This window comes from Anarrhichthys ocellatus, unplaced genomic scaffold, assembly GCF_004355925.1.
Source record: "Anarrhichthys ocellatus isolate YVR2014 unplaced genomic scaffold, GSC_Weel_1.0 scaffold932, whole genome shotgun sequence".
Taxonomy (NCBI): domain Eukaryota; kingdom Metazoa; phylum Chordata; class Actinopteri; order Perciformes; family Anarhichadidae; genus Anarrhichthys; species Anarrhichthys ocellatus.
In genome coordinates, this window is record NW_022280906.1 from 7,730 (window position 1) to 16,041 (window position 8,312).

The window sequence follows — 8,312 nt, forward strand, 5'->3', positions numbered from 1 at the left end:
CTAAAGAGATCTAGAGTATAAACTACTCTTTAGTGAGCTAATGGACTAAGAGGAGGAGCCATAGTGACAGACAAGCACAAAGTAAACAGCAGCACACTGCTCACCTGCTGCTGCTCTGGTGTTTGTCAAAGGTAAACAGACTCTCACGTCTCTAGTAAATCCTTAAAGACACTGGTGTTGTTTCATGTAAACAACGACTGGAGGAGGCGGAGCCACGACGACGGCACACGCTGTAGTTTTGATGTATATATCTTTATAAGCTTTGGCCGGGAGGCTTAGTGATGTCAGAGTCCTGAACTGACCTCCCCCCCCCCCTCTAGAGACAGAGGGTGAAACATGTCCTCTCACAGATCTGAATGTTTGGTTTTGTTACGCAGTCTTGTGACAGCAGAATGTCTCTGGAAACTGTGAACCTCAGATCAACGACACAGTTTAACCGTTTTTAAATCAGTCTGCATTTCATCCCATCGTCATGCAACAATAAGTTAAACCTCACCTCAGCGGTAACGTAAAGTATATGAACGTAACCTGTACTTAATACATCCTGGTTTGGTTGGTTACAAGCTGCTCTAACAGCAGTCAGAGAATGAGATTATTAATACATTTCTCCAGGATCCTGTTGATCTGAGACAGATAGCTGAAATAGAAAACGCGAGACACCGACAGAATGACAAGCATGTTCAGCTGTGGAGGAAAGAAGCGCTGCTCGGCCCGCAAAAATATATTTAGTTGCCAGACATTTGCTAATTCTAGAATAATCTGTGCCATCCCGGTTAGTCCCACGGGATATTTCTATCTGCAGCCTGGAGACGGGCTGCTGCATGGGAGAGACATGTGGAACTGGAGTCTGGGCCACTAGACCTGGACCTAGACCTGGTCCTGGACCTGGTCTACGTCAGCTCCTCAACTGTTGTTTCTCTGCTTCAACAATGTGCAGATTAAGATGTGTGGACTCTGCGTTACTTCTTATATTTAATGATGTGCAAAGATTCCCACAAAAAATGATGAACCGTAATTCGTATTCGTTATCCCGAGAAATACTTTAGTATGTTATCCACGCATTGATGAACCAGGAAGTATAAAGACAGCAAAATAAAACAACCCACAGGGCGAGACACGAGGTGGGCGACGTCCAACAACAGATCTTTCAGCCAGGAGGCCGTCGCCATCGTTGATTTATTCATCACGGGTTCTTCAGGAACGGAACTTCTGTCGTTATTTTAACCAAAAGCGACCATCTTTCCCTAAACCTAACTAGGTAGTTTACTGTGAAGACTGAAGTTTATTTTGAAAAGACTGTTTGCTATAACGAGCAGAAATTGACACGCGTTTCTGGACATTCGTAGGAAAACACGAGAAATGAGGAGTAACTTTTGCTAACATATCGTAGGATCCGTTGTATCACACGGGCGATAAACGCTGATAATAAATGATAAAGTATTTTATCGGTGAGCCGGCTGCTGAAGCGAAGGCTTGACTTCAGGACCTCTGGATGACGAGCAGTGCTTATGTGACCAGGAAACAAACGATGTCGACGATGGAGGCGATAACAGAAAACCCAGCATGTTCCAATGTGCAGCACAAACCACCACCTGCTGTTCACTCTCAGCTCCTGACGGACTCGGAGTCTCAGACGCTTGTTGGTCCACTAAACATTCCTCTGGGTGTCAAAAAAGAAATGTGGGAAAACAACTTTGGGAGGAATGTCATTTCTGTGGAGCCTCTCTCCGGTGCAGTGCTTCAGAGCAGCTGACAGACATGATGTGCTGAATCTTATGGAAACAGGTCTCCTAAATATATATACATATATTTAAATATAAGTAGACCCTGGTCTCTGTCTCCGGTCACATTTAGACGAAGTCTGCACGAGAGGGAAGGGCTCGTCTTTTAATATTAAATCAAGCTCTCAATTCTGTATCAGGAAGCTTCCTCACTAACGTTCAAAGTATTAAAGTCTAAAACATGTAATTATCATGTGACACGTTTAAAAACTCTTATTTCCGATGTTTGTCTGATCTTTTTGTTGTAATGTGTCGGTTGATTGTTTTTGTCTTTCCGGTCACTTCATTGTCTTTGTTTTGATTCTAGTTTTTCATTTTTTATTTGTATTCGAAAAACAACAAGCAGGTTCATGCAGAGGTTCATCCCACTGAATATACAACAACAACAACAACAACAACAACAACAACAACAACAACAACTGTATTTCAAAAGGAACACGAAAATAAATACTCACCTATTTCACATCAAAACTATTCATACCTGCAGAAATGTGAGAGGAGAGGAGAGGAGAGGGGAGAAAGGAAGAGGAGAGGAGAGAGGACAGGAGAGGAGAGGAGAGGAGAGAGAGGAGAGGAGAGGAGAGGGGAGGAGAGGGGAGGAGAGGAGAGGGGAGGAGAGAGAGGAGAGGAGAGGGGAGGAGAGGGGAGGAGAGGAGAGAGAGGACAGAAGAGAGAGAAGAGGAGAGGAGAGGAGAGAGAGGAGAGGAGAGAGGACAGAAGAGAGAGGAGAGGACAGAAGAGAGAGGAGAGGAGAGAGGAGAGGACAGAGGAGAGAGGAGAGGAGAGAGAGGAGAGGAGAGAAGAGAGAGGAGAGGAGAGAGGAGAGGAGAGAGAGGAGAGAGAGGAGAGGAGAGGGGAGGAGGAGGAGAGAGGACAGAAGAGAGAGGAGAGGACAGAAGAGAGAGGAGAGGAGAGAGGAGAGGACAGAGGAGAGAGGAGAGGAGAGAGGAGAGGAGAGGAGAGAGAGGAGAGGGGAGGAGGAGGAGAGAGGACAGAAGAGAGAGGAGAGGACAGAAGAGAGAGGAGAGGAGAGAGGAGAGGACAGAGGAGAGAGGAGAGGAGAGGAGAGAGAGGAGAGAAGAGAGAGGAGAGGAGAGGAGAGAGAGGTTTGGTTTTTAAAGTCCCTTTATTTCACTATTGCAGTGAAAAACAGAAACACTCTAAATCATCACTTAATAATCAGAAAATCAATAAATTAAAAACAAATAACCAAAAAATAAAGCACCAAAGAACAAATAAACAATCAATTTCAATGATCAATATGTTCAGAAGTTCACCACCAGCTCTCCACCAGCACCCACTGAGCATAAAATGCTCCCAGTAGTCCATCTGTCCCTGAAAGCCTGTAAATCGTCCACTGTCTGGTAGTAGGTGTGTTCCACCCTGAGTCGGGCTTTCAACAGTCCCTCCAGAACTTTCACCGGATCCTCACTACCGGCACCCCGAGCCCGATTCTTCCGTGTCAACCAGACGGCCAACTTGGCAGAACCAGATAAAAAGTTCACCATTTTGTGGACAGCCTTCTTTTTTGAGCAGTATTTTGGACCGAAGATGAACAACATAAAAGAAAAAACCTCTCCAAGACCCTGAAACCATCTTTTTAACCGTTCAAAGAGTGCTGAGAGCCGAGGACACTGAACAAACAAGTGTTCCAGGGTCTCAGTCTGACCACAGAAATAACACTCCTCCCCAATTTGTGGATCCAGGTGTGCCCGGTATCTGTTGGTGGCTATAGCTCCATGTACAACCCTCCACTGGAGGTCTGCTGTCCGTTTTTCAACGGGCAGCTTGTACATGCACCTCCAGCTGCCTCTCGGGGAAGAACCTGGGCCAAAGAACTCGTTCCACCTCGACTCTGTCAACCCTGCCAGAGAGCGGAGGTTCACAACCTTTACACAGATTTCATAGATAGCTTTTTTCTCTGCTGCCTGAAACTTGTCCAGGTGAGGGGTTGTGAACGTCAGCAGCTTCTTTCCTCCCCCCTGCCAGTCCCCCACCGCTGGGGCAATGAGCAGAGTGGGGAGGGTGTACTCACTCTCTTCATCCCATTGGTCAGACAGAGTACAGTTTCCTGCAACTGCTCTCAGGCGTTGTGGCAGGGCGGCACAGACCTCCTCCACTATTCTATTGGTCAACCTGACAGACGTGATGTTAGTGTTCTGCCTGAAGGTGACCATAGATGCTGCTGTTAATGACATCTTCACCAAATGTCCCAGTTTAGTGCAGCCGGCTTCTCTCAGACGAGTTCTCAGGCTGGCAGACTGCAGCGTTTGGGTTCTAATGAAGCTGTTGAAGAACAAAAGGTTCCTCCAGCAGCCACACGCCCAGAGTCTCATCAGCTTTACGTGAAATGTTAAAAATCTGCCACGCCTGCAGAACAGAGCCGTAGAACGGCGTCAGCCCGGCCAAGTCCACTTCCTCAGGTTGTAGGAGAAATAGCTGCTTATCATATCCCAACCGCCCAGCTCTCCTCAGCAGCAGTCGAGCCGTGTCCATCCAGCTGGGGCCACAGCCATAGAGCAGCTTCTGTGCAGTCCGGAGTCTGAAAGAGGCGATCCTGGACTGGATATCGATGAGACCTTGCCCCCCCTCTGCCACAGGCAGATAGAGAGCTGCTGCACGAACCCAGTGCCGGCCGGACCAGAAGAAGTCCACGACAGACCTCTGTATCTCTGCTATGAGGCCTCCAGGTGGCGTCAGAGCGATGAGTCTGTGCCACAGAGTCGAGGCAACCAAATTATTAGCAACCAGAACTCTTCCCCTATATGACAACTGGGGTAGTAACCATCTCCACCTAGAGAACCGAGCACACACCTTCTCCTTAACTCCCTCCCAGTTCTTTTTCTCAAAAACCTCAGAGCCCAAAAACACACCCAGCACTTTTAGACCTTCTTTTCCCCACTGAAGACCTCCAGGCAGATGAGGCACCGTCTGATGTCGCCACTGTCTCACCAATAAGGCTTCAGATTTTTCCCAGTTCACCCGTGCAGATGAAGCCCTCTCATAAAGAGACAAAGCATCCTGCAGACATAGAACATCTCCCTGGTCCCTGATGAAGATGTTTACATCATCAGCATACGCAGACACAGCGAGGGGACTACAAAGACTGGAGGACCCAGGCAGTGACAGACCACTGAGCCGACTTCTCAGCCTGCACAACAGAGGCTCAAAAGCGAGGCTGTATAGTTGCCCTGAGATAGGACAACCCTGCCTTATCCCTCGCTGTACAGGGATCGGTCGACTCAGGCCAGCTCCCATTTTGACCATACATTCAGCACCACTGTACAGCAAACCCACCCAAGCCAAGAACCCATCACCAAGCCCAAAAGCCCTGAGTGCAGAAAACAGATATGCGTGACCCACCCTGTCGAAAGCCTTCTCCTGGTCTAGTGAGACAATACCTACATCGACATCGTGGAATTTACACACATCAAGCACATCACGGATGAGAAAAATATTGTCCATAACTGTTCTATCTGGGATACAGTACGTTTGGTCACTATTTACAACCACTTCCAGGTAGTCTCTTAGTCTGTTGGATAAGGCTCTGGAAAGCACCTTATAGTCTGTGCAAAGCAGGGCCACTGGTCTCCAGTTCTTAAGAAGGGCCAAGTCGCCCTTCTTGGGCAGCAGGGAGAGTACTGCCCGCTGGCATGAAACAGGAAGTGATCCTGTTTTAAAACATTCCATCAAAACAGAGTGTAAGTCAGAACCGATAATGTTCCAGAATTTCTTAAAGAAATCCGAGGAGAGACCGTCGATTCCCGGAGTCTTTCCTGAAGCCATCTGGTTCACTGCAACCGTCAGCTCCTCCAGTGTCAGCTCTCCGTCCAGCATAGCCCTCTCTGCTGGACTGAGCTGGGGAAGACCCTCCAGGAACTCCCTACTGCTCTCCGTACAGGATTGCTCTTCCCCAAAAAGAGCAGCGTAGAAGCCCATGGCATGGGTCCTCATCTCCCTCTGGTCAGTGGTTATCCTGCCTCCTGGGAGCTTCAGACAGGTCATCCGCTTCCTCTGCGCCACCGATCTCTCCAGGTTGAAGAAAAACAAGCTTGGGGCATCCATGTCCTTCAACTGGAGGAAACGGGACCTGACCAGAGCTCCTTTCACTCTCTCTTGCAGGAAGGAGCTCAACTCCAACCTCCTCTCCTTCAGCAGCTGGCCCACACCGGGATCTGGGTCTCTCTGGAAGCCCTCCTCAATGATCTTTATGTTGGCTTCGAGGTCTTTAACAGCAGACTTGATTATAGCGGTGGCGTTTGAGGTGTACTGCTGGCAGAACACACGGATCTGCGCTTTTCCGACTTCCCACCACTGTTTCAGAGAACTGAAACGAACTTTTTCAGTTTTCCACTGCTGCCAAAGAACCCCAAAACTCTGACAAAAAGTGTTGTCCTGTAGAAGTTTATTATTAAAATGCCAGTAGGAGCTAACCCTTTCACCTGGTGAGGTTATCAAACCTAAACTGACGAGCTGGTGATCGGTGAACCCAACTGGACTGATTGTGCTGTTCTTCAGTCTGGAACTGAGACTGCGAGAGATGTAAATTCTGTCCAGCCTGGCTGCACTGATCCTGTCGTTGCTGACTCTAACCCATGTGTACTGTCTGTCTAATGGGTGTTTTATTCTCCACGTGTCCAACAGATCTAAGTGATGTGATGACGTTGTGGAGACTCTGAGCTGACTGTGGGTGTGGTTCCTCACTGTTCCGGTCTATGGTGAAGTCTAGAGTACAGTTAAAATCCCCTCCGATGATCAGTTGCTCCTGATGGCAGCTCTGCAGTTCGTTTTGCAGCGTAGTGAAGAAGCGTGCTCTTTCTGGCCCCTGATTCGGTGCATATATGTTCACGAAGCAGTAAAGCGAGCTCTCTATCTCTGCCCTCACCATCAGCAAACGACCCTTCACCACCTCAGTGACAGACAGGACGGTTGCGTTAGCTGCTGTTCTAAACAGCACGGCTACCCCGGCACTAAGATTGGTGCCGTGGCTCAGGGTGCATGAGCCCTCCCACCATAAACCCCAGTCTACTTCATCTGTTGGAATGGTGTGAGTTTCTTGCAAAAAGAGGATGTCCAACATTTTTTGATTTACAACCTCCTGTATTAATGCTCTTTTATGCCCGTCCCGCCCACCATTGATGTTTAAAGATCCTAAATTGAAGCTCTGCATAGAAAGGTCAGAGGATGGAAGGAGGTAAGACAAGATAAGTAAGCAGTGGAAAGTGGAAACCCCCGTGTGACACATGATCATGTTAAACTGTCTTAGTTTTCTGAACTCTTCCACTTTTCCTTACTTTCCTCAAGGTTGTGATGTGTTTCTTTAGGCGGAAGCGCTTTTTTCCATCTAGAAGGTCCAAACCCACCTTTCTCTGCACCACCCCAACAGATCGTATGAACTTCTCAATGTCACGGAAATAATCACTCACTTTTGCAGATCTATTGTAAGTTACATCCAAAAACGAGTTTATTTCCTCTAGTGAATACAGATCAGTGCTTTTAATGCACGTTTCAGAATTAGATGCAACATCTGATTCACTCTCATACTCCATGTCCTCTCCTTCACAAGACAGCTGGCTGTTGGACACAGACCCTACACTCTGTGCTTCATCTAAGGCTATGGTGCGATCTCCACCTGCTGAACCTGTAGCTGCCTCTTCACAGACTTCTACCGACTGTGGTGGTGCTTCGGTACCAGATGTAGTGAGGTTCTGCGCCACCACAGAAGCCTGCTGGTTGTAAGACTGGCCCTGATCCTCCTTATCGACATTATTGTTATCAGCAGAAGACGAAGAAACGCCGCCGACCGCACCGGCAACAGCCGCCGCCGCCGGCGCGACCGCGGCCGCAGCCGGAGCCGGAGCCGGAGCCGCAGGCTCAGCGGCCGGCTCCGCCTCCGCGCCTCTCTGCCGCTTGTGCGGACACGTGAATCGTTTGTGTCCTACATGTCCACACTCAAAGCATTTGATCTGTCCCGAGCTAGCGTACACCATGTATGAACCCTCCCCGTGTTTAACCCTGAAGGACACCTCCAGTGTTTGTGTAGGTGACTCCAGGAACATGAAGACCTGCCGCCTAAGAGACAGCACGTGCTTCAGTTTGGGATAATTACACCCAAAACTGACTGTTTTAAATCCGCTGGCAAACTTCCCAAACCTGCGCAGCTCATTTTCTAACAGCTCGTTCGGTATAAACGGCGGAACACCGGACACGGTGATCCGCGTAGAGGGCACTGAGAGCGGAGAGACCTGCACGAAGCTGTCCCTGATGAACACGCCGCTCTCTATCAGCTTGTGGACATAAGCCTCGCTCGCCACGAACACAACCACAGCTTTATTCATGCGAGATGCAAAGGAGAGTTTGTCATGTCCCACCTGCTCTCCACAGCCAGCAGCACCTCCTCTACTGACACGCTGCTATCCGGTGGAACTACCCGGACTCCCTGCCGGATTGAGGACGCCATCCTCCCGAACAACGCCAAACACCACTAATCACACGTTCTACCGATAAATACACTGCTTAGTATCTTACCTG

General features: G+C 48.8%; 1 protein-coding gene across 1 annotated transcript in view; it reads right to left on the reverse strand.

Moving 5' to 3' along the window:
• Positions 1–2,264, reverse strand: part of LOC116377134 (protein WWC3-like) — a 9,431-nt gene extending 7,167 nt beyond the window's left edge. Inside the window, exon 1 of the mRNA XM_031838698.1 lies at positions 2,237–2,264. The gene's annotated coding sequence lies outside the window, so the exon portion shown is untranslated. The remainder of the gene's footprint in view (positions 1–2,236) is intronic.
• Between the last annotated feature and the right edge of the window lie 6,048 nt (positions 2,265–8,312).